The sequence below is a fragment of the Perca fluviatilis genome, chromosome 7 (genome assembly GCF_010015445.1).
Source record: "Perca fluviatilis chromosome 7, GENO_Pfluv_1.0, whole genome shotgun sequence".
NCBI lineage: Eukaryota > Metazoa > Chordata > Actinopteri > Perciformes > Percidae > Perca > Perca fluviatilis.
The window spans coordinates 30,893,138-30,912,417 of NC_053118.1; the positions used below are offsets into that span (position 1 = coordinate 30,893,138).

Below are 19,280 nucleotides of genomic sequence, written 5' to 3' on the forward strand. Positions count from 1 at the left end.
ATCATCAAAACTTTTTATTGATTTACTGTACTCATCCATACTGCTAAAGCTGCTTTTTATTGTAGTACAATCCTGATGAACTGAAGCCTTTGTCTTAAGACAATTAGCTGAATAAACAAAACAAACTTAAGGATTTGAAAGTGCTGGTGGTGATCCTGAGTGGCGGGAGGGGTGCGGGAGACGGTTGGAGGGGGAGGAGAATCTGTGATGTGCAACAGCATGTTTTAATTCAACTACAATCCTCTACAGCCACACTCACCAGTAATCAATGCTGGCTATTTCTTTTTCTCCACATATCAAAATGTGAAGGAGGGAAAAACAAGAGCCGCAGCCGCCGGCGACTGAGCAGAGGATTAATGTTCATTGGATTCCACTCGCTGCACTGAAGAAAATGTGAAAAATGAGAAGAAGAGGGGCGGCGTTTCCTCGTCTGCAGGATTATCTCAGCCGGCCATGTTGTATAAGGCACTCAGACGTGGAGTTCCTCATGTTCCTGCAGACACTTGACCTTAGGGGGAGGGTGGGGGGAGAGTCTGAAAGGATTTAAATAAGTTGAATGTATATATACAGTGTATCTCTGTCACTGGACTGCTTGTGTAGTCTTTTTATTTATTTATTTTTTTTATTTAACCTTTATTTAGTCAGGGAAGGTTCACTGAGAGGCAGCCTCTCTTTTGCAGGAACCCCCTGATCACATTCACACAGTTCCACATTCACACCTGGAAGCTGCCCAGTACCACCACAGTCTGATCTGCTGGCCAATGAGCAGCTCCACGGGAGCAGTTGGTGTTAAGGGCCTTGCTCAAGGGCACCTCAGTGGTGGTAATGAGGGAGGGGACAAGCGCTGCTCTTTCACTTTCCCCACCCACAAGCTCGCTTCTCTAACCTTTAGGCCACCACTGCCCCTAGTCTGAATTGTAACTCCAGTGAGCACAATGTAAATTCATGGGAAGATCACTGTAATTAGTGGGCTGAATGCTGAAGTGGATGTACAATGTTTACTAAAAATGCATTGTACTAAAGGAAATGGTATTACTAGGGTAAAAAAGTACAATGTAAATCAAAAATGTGCGCCAAAGTTAACAAAAAAAATTAAGAAAAAAAACAAAACAAAAAATCCTCTTTTAATGACCTGGTTTATATATTTGTAGTTTTGGCCATTAATCTTTAGTCCAAACACAAATTGTCGCCACGTCACACACAACTTCCAGGTTCAACTGTGAGCTACTGTACTTACTCTTATAGAAGAAATGTGTCTACGACTTGGTTTTTTTACGACAAAACAAAGATGGCTGCCTTTTGGTTACCTGGATAGGAAACAACTTATTGTGCAGCAGATTGAATATTTTTATTTTTTTTATTTGTTTTATCCACATGCTTAGAAGAGTCTTGGTGATTGGAAATATCTTCAAGTATTATAAAGTATTAGATATTTTTGGGATACATTTGAGGTGATTCTAGTGCCAAGATCAACATGCATGTATTTCCACTATGTCCAATTTCTCAACGTGCATAACATCCGCCCTCTGCACGGCAAGAAGGGCCAGAGACAGACAATAACCAAGGTATATCATATTGTCAAACTAGGCCAGCGTAGCAAAAACACTCCCACATTCTACTCTTACTCTCATGGCTTTATGAGGTGTCCCAGATACAATTTGTTCACAGTGACACCAAACATGAATAAAGTGACAAACTGTTGTGCCTGAAGCTCATTTCTGTTGCAGGCACTGTCAGATCAGGCCATTATAAGGATGATATTGTGTAGTTATCAGGCTGAGGGGACAAACTTCATACAATATTAGTTTAAGTGTATCCACTCTTATAATATGAAAAATGCAAGTACAGAATACATATTCTTCCACACTATCAATAGGGGTTTCTTGCTTGCTATTTTGGTGAAGGCTAAACCAAGAAAGTGTGGTTTAAATTAAACTCTGAAGTTACTGTATGTTATCACAGAGATATGATTACTTATTTGTTGTCACATTCGCACACTAATTACTTTCCTCTCTGCATCACTTCACCAGTTACTTACAGTCAGTGCAGCAACTTTCTAGTTCTGTTGGTCCACTCAGTTGACATCCTCTGCATGTAAAGTTGCTCCGGAGGTCTGATGTTTGGCGGCGTGCATCACCAGGCTGCCACGCCAGCAACCTGGACTCTCAATGCCCAGAGTCGACACGCCCCAAGGACAAACCAGCAAGACACATAAAGCCTGGAGCATTAATTATTCAGAGTGGAGACGGTGTCTGAGACAGATAAATGTGTTTTACAATTCTACTCTTGCTTTTCACTGCCATTTAAGCTGGAGGGAGGGAAAGAAATGAGTGAGTTGTCCATCCATACACTCAAATGAACAAACCCCCCCAAAACAAATGCAATCCAGTAAATTGAATGGTAAAAATGCAAAGAGGAGCGAGAGAGGGGGCTTTAAAAGCTGTTTTGGCATTCATGCGTGAACATAACATTGTCGAGAGAAAACCTCGTAACCCTTATTTTTGGAGATTTTCCAAATAGCCCTGAAATTGAAAAGAAGTTGAATTCAATTATGTTTAAGCTTGTGAAAAGTCTCCAGAAATGTTTTGGTGAACTAAAAGACAGCAAAGCCAAAAGTCATTTGGAAAATATTTTTTCCCAAATTAGATTACATTTCATTACGCTTTTGATTGTGCAGCCAATATTGGTCTTATTGTTGTTACACTTGACAAGGCACCTCAGGTTCATCTGTTCATTCTATGTCTCAATTTAAGTTTTATTCAAGTGAAATTATAGTATTTGTATGTTGTTATTACTGTGCACTTAGGGTTAGAGCAATTTTGGAACCCATCAGCTATCGGTCTGACCATGATTTAGCCTTGCGGGGTATATTTCTGGGGTTCTGGTGTAAATAGCAATCTGGATATCCGGGTATATGGATAATTGGTCTTGCTTGGCCAGACCCTCCTCCAAAGTGCGCTGAAGGAGGGTCTGGTTACTCCACATAGCATTCGGGATGTAAAATTTAAAAAAAATTCTGCTGCACCGGAGGAAGTGTAATGTCAAGGATATAGACTCACTAACAGATAATGGACCAAGACTTCCATGCGCAGGGTCCAATCGGCAACTTGGAGTTGAGACGACGTCTCTATAAATAGATATCTGCATATGAAATGCAGATTAAAAATTGTTTTTTTAAAGACAATAAAAACCTAAATCATTGTCAGGCGATAGCCGCTGGATTCTGAGATTACATTTTGGCCAATACGTTCCGCCTCTTTTGCTCTCCACACGGACTGTGATTGGTCGATACTTGGGCTACAAACCGACTACAAATGGAAACCAGAATGCTTCTGATACCAAAACGTTTCTATGGGCCAAGAATTACCCATAATACCCATTTATAGAGAGTAGGGTTAGGGGGTTAGCGAACTATAATATAATAAGATTTCATGATTTCACTCATTCCATGTAATGAGTCATTTGAACGACCAATGCTGTCGTTTTTGTCCAGTTGGCAAAGTTGTTATTTGAGGTCAACGTGGGTTGTTTACAGTTTTGGGAAGTAATGCATGACAGTAATGTGATTGTTTTTTTCAGTAACGAGTAGAGTATGGGATTACAATTAGAAATCCGGTCACTCCATTACAGTTACTAAACCCAAACAATTTGGGACCCTGCTTGTTCGCTGTCTTATCAGGAGTTTGATGAGGATTGATATCAGGTAGCTTCTCTCTGTGCGAAATGTGACTCCCAGACACCAAAGTTCATGCCTAGGTAACATCTAACATTTTGGAGATACGAGGTTTCCCCTCTGAAAGCAGTGATGTGTAAATTATGCAAGCATGTGTATGCCCCTGAGTGTCGAAAGGTTTGTGTGTGTGTTTTGTGTGTGTGTGTGTGTGTGTGTGTGTGTGTGTGTGTGTGTGTGTGTGTGTGTGTGTGTGTGTGTGTGTGTGTGTGTTCGCCATCAGTGCAGGATCTGCGAGTTGCTTCAGTTCTTGCGTGGGCAGGAAGATCTCAGCATCGCTACACTCTGTCACAAAATGCTCCACCTAAACGCCTCCACTACTTATCTTCTTCTGGGGATTACAAAGCATGGCAAATAAATGCCGAGCGGCGTAACCGACAACAGTCACATTATTGTAGCACGAGTGGTGATAAGGCGCCGCGTGCACCGCAGGGTACTCGGTGTGGCCTTTCTGCAGCTATCTGAAAGTGGAACACACACAGAGCGGAATGAGAATCTTTGTTGAATGGAATCTCTGTGATCTGGCTATTACCGCTCCTCTCAGAACAAACTCACCGAGAGCTTCTTTGCCATAATATCACTGGACCTCCTCATCTTTCTGCCCGAGGAACAGAACAAACAGGTTTCTCTGCCAGCTGCTCCTCTCTTCCCATAATACAATTCACTCACGTCTCTCCCTGTTAATTTCCCCACCACCACCTCATCATTTGCTCCCAAAACACAGAAGACCTCCGCCCCCTCGCTGTCCAGGAAACGACTCCGCCTCCAGCCAGGGCGATGGAGGATGTCCTTACTAAAGGTCATTACGCCACGTTTCCTCTATCATCCAGCAGAAGACAAACCCAGTGGGGAATGCATTCACAAAGGATTTTACATGAGGTTGAATCTAACACCTGGGCGTGTGCTTAGGTGATAATTAGCCGTTTTGCACAGCCGAGGGCACTTTCCTCTCTCCATGGGAGGCTTTCTTTTAAGGGCAGCTGAGGTTTTTGCCAAAGCTTTGTCCTGAGTACTTTTTTTTTTTAAGATTATTTTTTGAACTTTTTCCACCTTTTATTTAATAGGACAGCTAGGTGAGACAGAGGGGGAAGACATGCGGGAAATCGTCACAGGTCGGATTCGAACCCTTGACCTCTGTGTCGAGGCATAGATCTCTCAGTATATGTGCGCCTGCTCTACCACTGATCCAACCCAGCCACGGTCCTGAGTACTTTCAAGTTATATAAATGGACTTTATTAGATGGTTCATACTTCCAATAAAACTAGAATACTAGAATAGGTGATGTATGTGGCCTTTGGCTTTTCAAAAAAAATCTTCGGCTCAGCTAAAGATTGAACTGCTTGAAGAAATCCATTTGTCTGCAGAGTTACCTCATGTGGCCGCTGCTTTTGCTGTGGAGAGAGGCAAATAACAGCCAGCTGCTCCAGAGGTGGAGCTGGGCCGCTTCCAGCTGAGAATGTGTGCAATTGTATGAATGCGAAGCAGGCCGTCGCTGGAAAACAAACAAACTCAGCAAAAGCCTTGGCTGGGTGAATTCAGGTTAATAAAACCTGACAGCTTCCCAGAGCAAAGTCATCAAGGAGATATTGTTCTGTGCTGAAGGTTTCTACCAATTCAACGCTTTCTTCTGACGGTCACGTGACGACCACATGACAGCGTCCGGTCACGTGATAGTTAAGATAAGCCGACAAAAGGTGACTGTGAGCCGGGTCGTGACAGTTAACTTTAGCCACAAAAAGTTGACTGTCATGCGGCGACATGACAGTTAAGTTTATGCATCAAAACGACTGGTTGAGATTAGAAAAAGGTTTGTGGTTTCGGGTTACACACTGGTCCCCTTAAGTAGTACTCCCGGGACACGAACACCTGTTTCCTGGTTGAAAGTCTTGCGTTTTCCCATAAACTTCTTCCGGGACACAAACTCCTCTCCCCTGCTTGTAAGCCCTGTGTTTTAGGACCCATCCACTACCCCGACCTCCTCCCTACGCAGATTGTCTTATGTGGGGCTTTCAGTTATAAATATATGGATTACGTTCAAATTAAAGTGCATTACTTTTCATAGCTATATGTACAAATGGTTCATGTCTCCATGTTTCAACAGTCTGTCCAATTATATCCAATTATATGCCCTTAAATTCTGCGCTCTCTGAAAACCACTGTCCCAAATGTCGAAAAAAGAAGAAGAAAAAAAACTGCCTTGGAGCAGTTTCCATGCCATCCTAGTTAACTCAGTGCAAACCTTAGATGTGATTTTCTTTTTATCTTTTTTTTCCCGTTTTGTTTTTGAGCCAATGAACATGTCAAAAAGAAAAGGGCAGAATGCGTACAGTACAGAGAGTACAAAGAAAACCTCATTTTATTTGTCATCGCTTTAAACCCAAGGGGGAAGTCAGCAATTCAACTGCTTTCCTTTAGTGGGCAAAGTGGGAAAAACACAGCTGGAGTCTGGTGAGAACAGCAGCAGTCAGGGTGTCAGTTGCTCCCCTCAGCACTTCAAAATCTCAAAAGACTTTATTGGAATTGTGCACAACTGTGAAAGAAATGTCCCATTCTTTGATTGAAATGGATTTTTTTTCCTGCTTATAATTTCCACACAAGTACAGATCTGCTGATGGTTTGTTTTCTTGTGGTGACGCCGGTTCTGGCAAAAAATGTCTCGAAATGAAGGCTGGAGCAAAAGGGCACAGAGAGACGTGAGCTGGCTGAAGCTAAGTGTTGACTTCAGGGAAAGAATTAATCTCAAAAAGAGCTGATTAAAGATCTGTTTATATAAATTAACTAAAACTGGAATACCTCATTTACAAGATGTCAAAATAGTGAGGATTTGATTCACCTTCTTTGTGTACTTTTGTGTGCTCGTGCGTTTGTGTGTGTGTTGTGTGTGTGTGTGTGTGTGTGTGTGTGTGCGTGCGTGCCTGCCTGCCTGCCTGCCTGCCTGCCTGCGTGCGTGCGTGTGTGTGTGTGCGTGTGTTCAGCATGTTTGCATTTTAAACATGCTGCTGCTGTCCCCTGCAGGGCAAACACAGCACTGCAAGCAGTCCTCACTGTCCTGATTTGTTTTTCTCCGCCAGAAAAGTCAACATCATTAAAAATAGATGTGGCTGAAATAGAGCAAACAGCTTCTCCTCTGTCATGAATTATGTTTGCATGGATTTCCTCCCACAAATAACATCCAATGGGTTTGTTAATGGCAACTCAGCAAAGTCTAAGCAAAGCCTGGTGGGCTTCCAGGAAACAAATTGGCAGCAGAGAACAGAAATTGCTGTTTCAGTTAAGATACAAAATGCAAAAAAAAAAATCAGGCATCAATTAAGATGGTTAAGGAATTAAACAAAGATTCTGACTGTGGTCAGAATGGATGATGAGAAAGGAAGGAAATAGAGTCCAGATGAAACATGGAAAGCGGTATATTTTAACTTCCAGCTCCTCCTCTAGTATTACAGAAGAAGAGTTTGTTTTGCTGAGCAGCTCCAACATTTAGATATCCGTAACTGACTGAAGCAGACAGCTGCTTCTGCTGCTTCTGCTGCCGATGATAATCATGATGATGAAACACATCTGAATCCACCGTTCTGACAGAAACACGTTTTCTTAACAGTGAATGCAAAACACCACTTTTTTTTTTTAGTCTGCAGATAATACTGTTATGACTTGATAAGAATGAAGTATATTTATAAATTAAGTTGTATTCCAAACTTTTATATCCACCATTCAAAATAAGTTGTGGCTGTTATTCTGCTTCGCTACAAGGCCGATTATGAATTACAATTTATCCAGACCTTTGCCTCCAATTAAATCACGTTTTGATGATGAAATAATTATTCCCTTTGGAAATGGTGATACATTGTAGATTGCGGGAATGAAACCTTTCACTTTTTCAAAGACATTTGTCCGGCGGTCGGCTGTTTCATTACACAGATAAGCCGAACAATTAACATGTAAAGCTACACCAAGACCTGTTTTTCAGTCATTTTCTCATTCATCGCCTCCTTTCAACGACTGATACCAATTATGTTTGAGTTCAAAAGGGGATTATGATCATGTTGTTGGACTTCAAAGGCTGACGTCAATCTGTCCTCAAGGAATTAATGTGAGAACCCACTAGCTTTCAGAGATGAATAAACAAACATATTCCACATTTTCTCCTGGCAAACATCTTGCTGAGCTATGAAAAGAACATACATTTTAAAGATGCGGAAACAGCTTCTGCTTACCTACCAGGCCTGGAACAACCCGCTGTAGGTCCTGAGCATGACTAAACACTAATCACCAAATTTGGAATAGCATCCCAAAGGTTTTGTTATAACATAGAGAATTGTTTCACTGCCCCTACATCCTAAATGTTCTGTATAGTACCCCAAATCTCAAACTCTGCTATAGCGTCCCCAAAATATATATTATATGCAGATTGGTTCATAGTACCACTAAATCCCAAGGTTTGGTATATTCCCCCACATTTATTTGTTAAAACCCAAAATCTCATAACTTAGTAAAACATCCCCAAAAATATCCCAAAAAATTTGTTTTAATTAATCTTGTAGGGCCTTTAAATCCCACGTTTGGTATAGCACCCCAAATCTGTGCTTTTGGTTATGATCCAAACATTCAGAATACCATCCCCAAAATGTATTTTACAATAATCTGTATACAACACCACCAAATTCTAAGGTTCTGTATACTGCCCCCCAAATGTGTTATTTCTTACGATCTAAAAGTTTGTTATCAAACCCCACCATTTTCATCATTTTTAGTACGCCAAATGTGTTATTTGATGTAATCTAAAATTTGTTATAGCTTCCCCAAATCTCATTAATGAATAGCAGTTACATTAAGGCCATTGCAAAATTAGATGCTACAAAGCTAATTAAGAATATCAGCTCCACACAACTCTCTCTGTATCTCTCAGTATGGCTATGTTCAGAACATGGTGTCGTCCGGTGACTTTCCCACGCAGAAACTTGAGTGAAGATAATGACCTCTTCTGAAGAGTCCATCATGTTTTTTTAATCCTCCGTGTCCTCCTTGGCTACTAGCAACTGCGTGAGGAGGGGTGGGGGCGTGTGCATGATCACGTAAGGCTTGTATCATGTGGACGGACAGTTTTGTTCCTTATGGGGGAGAAAGAAACTACGCACTATAGCTTAAATATATATGTTATAATCAGCAAATGCATTTACGGCAAGACCAAACCCCAAAGTTTGGTATGACTCAAAATGTTTTATGGCACTTCAAAAAATTATAATTTGGTACAGCATCCAGAGATGAATTTGGGTTCCTTTCTTCCGCACAGGCGACCAAAGCGGGTGTGAATGTCGTGTTCAAGTTACAGAAATGGTCGAACACAGACCTCTCCAATCTAATGTCGGAAAGGTGTAAGGGGAGGGGGGTTCCTGAAGATATTCCACCATCAGATAAGCAGGTCTGACTTGATACGGATACTTACCCCTTAAGCAGCCACTTACTCTCATTTTGTTTAGTGATGAAGTCTCCACTACTGTCCAGAGCTCAGACGCTAAACACAACAAACTGTAACATGAACAGAAACAACTCATCTGTTCACAGTAAATTCCTCTAACATGGTTTCCTATCCGCACAGCACTCCCCCGGGAAGAGTATCTCCCCCTCCCTCCTGCCACATTTATCTTCCATTATGTGTCCTGTACAGTACAGCAGTGTGTTGCTTGGGACAGCACAGCGATGAACAGCACGCAGGGAATGCAAACAAACCATTAATCTCCTCCCGCCGAGCAGAAGAAAAAAAAAAAACACACTGAGAGCATTTTTCTAAATACTTTCTCCTGCTTCTTTAGTCTATGTTGTTAAGGCCGGGAGAATGATGCAAACGATAAGGCCACAGTGTGGCCACAAGGAACCGCAATCAACTGTTTATTCATATTTTACTACGGGGAACACAGGGAGACGGAGAGGAGTGTCTCTGGATATTAACAACGGCCCTGTGTATGAATAAATAAGCCTAACTAGAAATAGCAGCAGCGCTCTGTCTCTCTCGCTCTCAATTACAGTCACAGTTGCAGCTTTTATTATTGGCCTGTAAAAGCACCTGTGCTGCCAAAGTGTAAAGAGGGAAAAATAATAAATAAATGTAGGATAAATAGAAACACATGTTAGTAGAAGTAAAAAATGAACCAAAGATTATACTAAAAGAACATCCACAGTGTATATGTGTTCTACTTAAATCCATGAGATATCTGTCTGCGTCATGAAGTAGGAAACTTCTGGAAACTCACCAACACACACATGATGAGCAATCAGATGTGATTGTGTTGGTAATTGGAGAGATATTTTCTGTGGCTCCGTGGCACAACATGGTTGATTGTGTTTGAATAGCTGCTGATTAATTGTAGCCTCGCTCCAGCCAAGCTGTGCAGGCTGTGAGGGGTGAAAAAAACACCTAAAAATTGGTTTCCCAGAAATAAAGAGTTATACACTTCTACACTCGACACACTCGCAACGCTCTTTAGGCCCTAAGTTTAGTCCGACCGCAGGGCTGAAATGACTTGAAGAGTCACCGTTGGAAATACATTTCAAGGTTGGATTTTGTAATGGAAAAGCTGGGTAAAGCAAAGCATGCCATGTAGCACTCTCAGTCTTTAACCAGCTGTTTGAGTTTTGATTTTGTATAACGAGTAAAAACAAATATGACAATAAAGTGAGCTATATTTGTTTCAAGAATTCTTAAGAAATGTGTATCTTTTTTTTGATTCAGCTTCTTTGTTCAAAATACTAATTTCTAGAAACTTCCTGAAACATTAGGAACAGTTCTGTAATTTATAATAATGTCACTTCAATGGCTACTAAATGGACCTTTTTCACAGCAGACATTTTGACTTGTCATAGTAGGAAAAGCACAGCTGAAATTGATAACCTTAACGATGGCTCAATTCCATCAAGTGTCCCAGTAAGATATTTCAGTGAGTCAGCATGCACAATACCAGGACCTCTCCTAAGTGAAATGCAGCCATCAGTAATGGTTTAATACCAGGGCCTCTCCTAAGTGGAATGCAGCCATCAGTAATGGTTTAATACCAGGGTCTCTCCTAAGTGGAATGCAGCCATCATTAATGGTTTAATACCAGGACCTCTCCTAAGTGGAATGCAGCCATCATTAATGGTTTAATACCAGGGCCTCTCCTAAGTGGAATGCAGCCATCAGTAATGGTTTAATACCAGGGTCTCTCCTAAGTGGAATGCAGCCATCATTAATGGTTTAATACCAGGACCTCTCCTAAGTGGAATGCAGCCATCAGTAATGGTTTAATACCAGGGTCTCTCCTAAGTGGAATGCAGCCATCAGTAATGGTTTAATACCAGGACCTCTCCTAAGTGGAATGCAGCCATCAGTAATGGTTTAATACCAGGACCTCTCCTAAGTGGAATGCAGCCATCAGTAATGGTTTAATACCAGGACCTCTCCTAAGTGGAATGCAGCCATCAGTAATGGTTTAATACCAGGGTCTCTCCTAAGTGGAATGCAGCCATCATTAATGGTTTAATACCAGGACCTCTCCTAAGTGGAATGCAGCCATCAGTAATGGTTTAATACCAGGGTCTCTCCTAAGTGGAATGTAGTCATCATTAATGGTTTTGAATACACCTGTGCTTTTCCTACTATGACATGTTAACATGTCTGCCGTGAAAAAGGTCTATTGCTGAAGATGAGTACAAGTAGTTTTTGGTTTGGATTATTTCAACATTATGGAAAGGACTCGATGGTGAAATAAAACGTTTTGTTTTACATCTCGCTTGATCCGGTCTGTTTGTTATTGTCTTGCTCAAGGAGAAGTCTCTAAATATTCGGCCATGACATTGAACATTTTTAAGATAGCCCTGAGCTACGCTTTCTGTCGTCCAACACAACAAACCCTTCCCCTGCCCTCCTCTCTCCAACTCTCAGGTTTCTATCGCTGTCTTCCCACAACAAGTTACTTCTCCTTAAAGCTATAGTGAGTAGTTTCTGTCTCCCTCATGAGGAATTCTAAGTAATGACAACAAAACTGTCGGCGCATCCACGTGATACAAGCCTTCCGTGATCGCGCAACCCCCCTCCCGACCCCTCCTCCACGCAGTTGCTAGTATAACGGACTCTTCAGAAGATGTTCTGCACGCAAAAGTCGCCGGACGACACCAGTTTCTGAACATAGCCATACTGAGAAATACAGAGAGAGTTTTGAGAGTTTTGTGGAGCTGATAGTCTTAATTAGTTTAGCTTGAATGTATCGGACGTTCATTAATATAAAAAAGTTACGCACTAAAGCTTGAAGCGAGACTTAGACACAGTAGTATGGGTTTATCTGTGTTTTAAGCCCCCAACATCTCCTTCCAGGCAGCGCTACCTGGAAGGCACTAGGATTAGGTAATGGTTATTGTTATGGTTATGGTTATGGTTATGGTTAGGGTTAGGGTTAGGGTTAAGGTTAGGGTTAGGTGCCTTGAAGTCAACATTCGCAGTGCTGCCTGGAAGGAGACGTTGGGGGCTTAAAACACCATCGAGCGTAGTATCGCTTTGCCAGACCTTCCTCCACGGCGCTGCGGAGGAGGGGAGGGTCTGGCTAGTAAAAAGTACTTTCCATCTGAATTGTTGGGGAGTAGAAGTAGAAAGTGGCAGGAAAAGAAAAGACTCAAGAAAAAAGTACTTAAAATGTGTTATTTTGTAACATTCCACCACTGGATATGACCCGGAGCAGGATTCCTGAGCAGCTGAGTGGACAGGACTTTGAGCTGAGTCACATTTTGGTCGACAGAGAAGTGGGCTGTGTCAAGGAAGCAGTGAAATGACAGCTGAAAGCAGTAAGAACCAGTTTAAAGTCTGACAGCAACAGCATAATGGTTAAATCAGATGGGTTAGAGTAGTGGGAACTCCAAAAGCCGATCATCAGATGACAGAACAGGAAATATGCTTAACTATGCTAAAAGCATCCATATGAAAAGTATTTTTCTGTATGAACTTTCACTGAGCTTTTAAACTTCCACTTTGAAGTAAAATCCATTTTTGAATATGAGACTAAAGTTTAGTGACGTGACACAACAGATGTTTTTGCTGGACTGAGGCACGGAGGACAGCCAGCTGCTCCAGTAGAGATGTAGGCCTACTGACTGGCCACCAGTGCTGGGGGAACTCCCAGTTGTGGTTGTGTGTTGAGCATATGAATAAAAATCAGATTTCTGATGAAAAAACAGCATGCTCCATAAACCTGCTCCCTGGATGCATAAAGGTGAAGAAACCCTGAAAAAGCATCATTAATTCTGTTAACAGAGCTGCAGGGGAAAAGAAGGAAAAGTTAAAAATATAAATAAATAAAAGGTAATATTTTCTCATGTCTGCACTGCAGCAGCAAAGGTCTTCAGCTCTGACTCAGAGCGAGTTGGAATGCGTCCAGCAGCTCCACTTGAAAAGTGAGTTTCACATGATTGACCCTGAAATAGAACAAAACAGCCATAAAGAGCTCCGCTGCAGCCTTGGATGAGATCTGTGTGGGAAAACCTCATGTCTATAGTTTTGATGATTTGAATGTTTTATTCTAAAGGGACTAATCAACATTATTTCTGTCCATTTGGGGCCTAGAAATGTCAGAATTGGGGATGAAAAGTGGGCCAGACAGAGTTGCTAGTGTGAAAGTCAGTCAAACATTTGCCATTACCTGAGAAGTGTAACCTCTCTTCTCTCCCAGCCAAACTTCACTTTCATGCCAACCTATACATAATTTTAACGACTCAATACTATCAAAGAAAAGCTGTAAAAGTCCCTTAAGACCAAATGCCTTTCTGTGACATTTCAGGAGGGCGATTACACCTGGTAAAACAATTTTAATGCCTTGAAGGATCATTGAGCATCAAACGATTCTGTGCCGGGAGTTCATTTTTCCACGCTTAAGGGACTATGGGGGAAGCTTTTAAACAGCCCGTCCTCCCCATGCTTCGCTGCCGTGCCCGTCCTACTTTGAACAGAGGGATGATAGGTTTGTGTGACCTTGGCCCGCTGTGGTCTGTCTCATCACAGAACGGCAGTCCTGTCCAAATCAATGTCACCCAGACTCAAGTGCTGCCATCCCTGAGTGTTAGAGGGAAAACAAGACCCCCAGGAATTCTCACACACACACACACACACACACACACACACACACACACACACAGACTTCCCACCCTCGTCATGCCTTCTTCACTCCACCACAGTGACATTAAAATGACAGCGGCAGTGGCACCAACATCACCACAGAGGAGAGAAAGCAACACAGAGACGAGAAACATGAGAAAGGAAGGTCTGGTGATTAGCACAGGTCTCACAGCCCCACCTTGTGTTCAAAGGCAGGAAGTGACACACACACACACACACACACACACACACATCAGAGTGGAGAGAGAGGATGAGTATTGCTACTCCAGAAAAAATTGATTGGTCAGGTGCCTAATACACAGCAACACATTCATCATTTACAAGGTAAAGCAGACTCACACACAAACATTTGCTCACATGCACACTCATAAAACTGGAGCTGGGCTCCTTATTTAGAGTGTGAGAGTGTTATTTAGAGTTTAGAGGGTGTAAAGTGGTTATCATGCCTTATTGTCACTCTGAGTCGCAATTGCAAACAACAACTGTTTTATATTTTTATTTTTCTAGGGATGGCAGTGTCTGTCAGTCCACTACTTTGGTCTAGTACCAACATATATAACAAATATTGGATGGATTAAATTGAGTACAGGCATTTATGTTCCCAAGAGAATGAGTCCTGCCCAATTTTGGTGATGCTCTGACTTTTCCTGTAGCGCCACCATGAGGTTAACAGTTGTGGTTTGAGTGAAATTTCTCAACAACTATTGGATTGCTATGAAATTTGGTAGACATCGGCGTTTCCTTTAATTTGAATTATAATCACTTTGCTGATCCATCATCTTTTTTAGCACCATCATCGGATCAAATATGTTTGTCCCCTTCGTGTTTATGACCAAATACCTGCAAAAAATAACTGACATTCTCATGAGCATCAGCTGTACTTTGTGTTTATTGCTAATTATTACTAAATGTTAGCATGCTAACACACTAAATCATGATGGTAAACATGGTCAATATTACCTGCTAAACATCACCATGTTATTACAGTACGCTTTAGCAGTGCACTCCTATAACACTGTTGGACTCACAATGGACTGTTTTAAAAAAAACGATCAAAATCTATGCAGCAGAACCAGATATTCTATTTTTAATTCCACACATTCTTCTTCCTTGTCAAAATCTGGCGCCTACATTACCCACAATGCAACTTGAACGCCAACAACTAAATATGGGAAGGGAGTGGAGCGTCACATTTTTTATTTTTACAGAACAGGTTCTTATTTATAATGGCAGCCTGACAAGTGGCCACTTAGGGAAAGGGAAGGCGGGCTAGATAATAAATACATTAGAAATGCATACAGTTTAGAAATTACATAAAATACAATTTTAAATACTACACAGACAACAATAAACACTTATAACGAGATAAGTGCACAGGTACAGGACTGTTAAAGACAGGTAAAAAGCATGTAGAAGTAAAAGGGTTTTATTTAGATATTTAAATGAAACATGTTTAATATTTAGAATATAACTTCTTCATAAAGTTTTTTTTAGTATTGGTTGTTTTCTGTATTTGTTGCTGTCATGGTCATTGATGTGATTTGATGCCTGCTGCAGATGAAATTCCCTTCAGGATTATAAAGTTGAAGTTGAAAGTTGACATTACACACTCCCGTACAGTAGGTAGTGCCATGCACCTTAAACGTTGGTTTGTAGCCAGCCAATAAAACAAAGGAACAATAAGAAGAAGAGTTACTACTTAGAATTTCTAATAAGGGAAGAAGTTCCACTCTCTCCATACTTCCGGCTTCTGAACTGGTTGCAGTTCCACCAGAGTTCCACTTGGGGCGCTCACAGGCGAGTCTCAAAATCCACTTTTCTCAGGATATAATTTTTTGTCTAGTAATTTGAATGTTTTATTTGAAAGGGGAGGCTAAGAAAATAAACACTGCTGGGTGTTAAATTATTTTTAAAGTGGCTTTTTTGTTCTAAAAAGCCTTTTAAAATGTCAATGATGTCATACACATATACGGCCAGAGATACTGCTTTACGGAAAGCTCTGAGTCGCTTCTTTTGTTCTCTCGAGGCATCGACAACACAGCTAACAGGTAAGGCTCTCCCTGTTAATACACGTGCTAGAAAGAGGTTTGCTAATGTTTTAAAGACCACGCCGAAATATTTACTCTGACATTCTGGTTCTGTTTCGGATGCCGTCAAGCGGGATCTCTTATCGTAATCAGTCCTTCACTGACCAATCAGCATTCATTAGCAGAATGCTAGCGTGTTACAGGCAACAACGACTCAACCTGTAAGAAATCAAAAGGACATAAGTACTCATTCATTCAACTTTCGACCTATAATCCATGTTGAACTTGCAAAAACTCCAATCAAATCTGAGATTTCTCAACGACAATCAGGCGAAAGAGACAAATTTAGCCGTCTACCTCTATAGAGTCCCATTCATTTTGCACTCGCCTGAGATCACCCCCAGTGGAACTCTGTTGGAACTGCAACCAAATTCGGTACAATGGGGCTGAATAGGGAGTGAAAAGGCTTTCCATAGACATGCTTTGACTGCCAACAGCTCAGTTGGAGATTGAGGTGTGTTGTGCTGGTAATGGCTAATGTAGACTCGAGCTGCTAGCCTCAAGCAGAGATAAAAAGCGGACTATAGAGGTCTGGTAAGCTCTCTTCTTTCTAACTACACCCCTGGATGTTTTTGATTTTCAAACTTGTAGTTTTCAGCCCCAGCCAACTCTGACTTCAGTCACATCACTTGAGGCAATTTATCAGACCTCACACAGCACCCTCTGGAGCCACAAAGGTCCTTACACAACTCACATATGCAGTATAGTCTATATAGACGTTTCATCTACAGTATAGTTCCGTTGCCGCTGGAGGTTCACCTTCCGCTTTCTTTGTGTTGCCATTCTAAACTCCAATCAGTCTTTTTTTGAGTACAATTTTCATTAATCACTTGATAGCAACTTTTCCAGAGTTCGCCTCCCCAAGGTGCACACGTTCCACCAAAACAAGTTCCTTCCCGAGGCTATTTTGCATAGGCATCGTTGCTGCGCCCAGCTCTTAGCACAATTGTGATTGGTTTAAAGAAATGCCAATGAACCAGAATGGGAACCATCCCAGAATGCTGTGTGTAGTAGCCAGACCTTCCTCCGCAGAGCTGTTGAGGAAGGTCTGGCAATGCGAGACTACATATGCAGTAGTACTACCTAAAACCAGTTAACATATTTGGATTTTAGCATTAGCATTTGCTCAAAGTACAGCCTCACAGAGTTGCTAACATGGCTGTGGACTCTTGTTTTTACTGCCGGCTCCTAAACAGATCATATCCTCAGTTTTTAAATGTGTCGTTAAACAGTAAACAGTCAGTTTTACAGATCGCAGCCTGGAAATGTGATCGCACGCTGCTGTGCAGAAGAGAGGGTGAGATCATGGTGAATCAGCAGTACGGCAGAACAGATGAATCGTGCTCTTCTTGGCATCAAAAACATTACAGTCAGCCAGCTCACTTGGAACAGATTTACTTTTATATTCATAGTGGGTATGTTTTCAGGGTGTATGGCGGTATATATACGGTGTCTACACTGATTTTATTCTTCCTGCAAACATAAAACAAGCTGAGCTCCGAGGAGCATGGGGAGTGTTATTTAACTTTTCCCTCCCAGGGGAACTTAGGGCTGGGTGGTCCCAAGATATTTCAAACATTCTTTGTATGTGCCACTGTGGGACAGTATGAGCCTGATTTTAGCCAAGTTCCCAAGCTGTACTGTAAGTGAGTCATCATTGCACCAGGAAGATTCCATCTTATCTTGAATTACATGCTTGTTCCTTCTTATTGTTGGCTTAATATCAGCACAAAAGTCAATTGCACATGAATCGATCATCCATGCGAGTTATCACAGATGGATTTCATTCTCTCCGTTTCTCCCTTCCACCCCCGTCTCTTTCCCCGCAACATCTGTGTCAAATCTAAAGAATACAATGCCACCCCACTCAAGCATACTTAACACTTATCCATCCAATCTGCGGGCAGGTCCCATAACAAGGATCTGCCACGGGGCTCGCAGCCTATTGCTTCTTGATCGGAGCAGGGGGGACCGGGAAGGGGGGCCCGGCGAACATGGAGGACCAGGTTTTGGATTGTTCTAGGGGTTAAACTTAATCCATAGGATTTCCATCACAAAAGCCTCCTCAGCAGCACCAACGTGACCTTGGGGCCTGCCAGGGACATACTGAGGAAGTGAATTTACTGAAGCGTCCCCTATTCACGTGAAGGCCTTATAGGTCGCTGTCTATCACACCGAGTACCCGACCCTCGGCCCACCTCCTCCTCCTCCTCTTACACTGGCCAGAGTCCCTTTATTATGCTGATCTAATGACTGTGGAGGGTAATCCAAAAGACCTTCATTAGAATGAGGGTGGCGTGTTACACACTCAGCCAGATCTCAACTGACACTGGGCGCCATGCCTGCCAAGTTGGGTGAGCTTCAAAGGCATGCAGTAGAAGCAGAACCTTTTTTTTTCTTTCTATAATTCTTAAATTATCATGTGAGACATTCCTTTATCACGGATACACCTTCAGCAATACGAAGAACAATCAATACGATGCTCACACAGACAGAAAGCAGCAGTTCCATACAGGAAGGCCACTTTGCAGAAGATGTATTTTCTGATAATTATGTGTGGTTATGTTGGGTACTAATGCAGAGGAGATAAATATCTGAATGGAACAGTGTTGTGATAGTACTTCAATGCCAAAAAGTAATTCAAAAACATTGTATTCATGGTCTTGGCTGTCCTGGCTAAGAGGCTCAGTATGCTTCAAAGCATACTTAAAGAGTATATCAAACTTTAAGACCGGAGTAAATGCTTGAAACATACAAGTTTGTAAAATTTGTCATCCGAAAACATCTTAAAGTGTTCTGAACAACCACACTCAAAGGCAAAATACTTTTGTTGTGCACACACAACGTGACTGAAGTCATTTTTGGGAAGGAATAAAAAAAAGAGCGCTTGAGAGAGAAGTTAAAATCCTGCATACTTTCACACCTTGTCGATCCCAGAAACTTACAGAAAAGTGTCTGAAGGGTGTGTGCTGTTCGATGATCCAACAAGCACTTTGTTTGAAGCACACTGATCCACTTACGCAATGATTGTACAAGCGAGTGCAACACCATGAATGCTGCATCCCTTATCCCTGTTTGTTCAATTGATTGCATCAAGAGTGTGTTGCAGCCAGGAGGAAGCTATGATGGCAGGTTTGTTGCCATTTCATTTTGTACAGACATTCATGGTCCCCTGAGGATGAACTACTGTAGAATGGCTTTGGTGATCCTCTAACATTTTCTCTAGAATTGCCAAAAGGTCAAATTTGTCAATTATTCAGTGAAATATCTCAAAATCTACTGGATGGATTGGCACAAAATTCCCTAGACAGTGTATTCTAATAACTTAGG

The 19,280-nt window shown here is 41.7% G+C and overlaps 1 protein-coding gene across 1 annotated transcript in view; it reads left to right on the forward strand.

Annotated features, from left to right (window-relative positions):
* The first annotated feature begins 15,892 nt into the window (after nucleotides 1-15,892).
* The window catches only part of LOC120562210 (ubiquitin-conjugating enzyme E2 E2-like), a 40,159-nt gene continuing 36,771 nt past the window's right edge, over nucleotides 15,893-19,280 (forward strand). The window contains 1 exon segment of the mRNA XM_039805799.1: nucleotides 15,893-15,911. The gene's annotated coding sequence lies outside the window, so the exon portion shown is untranslated.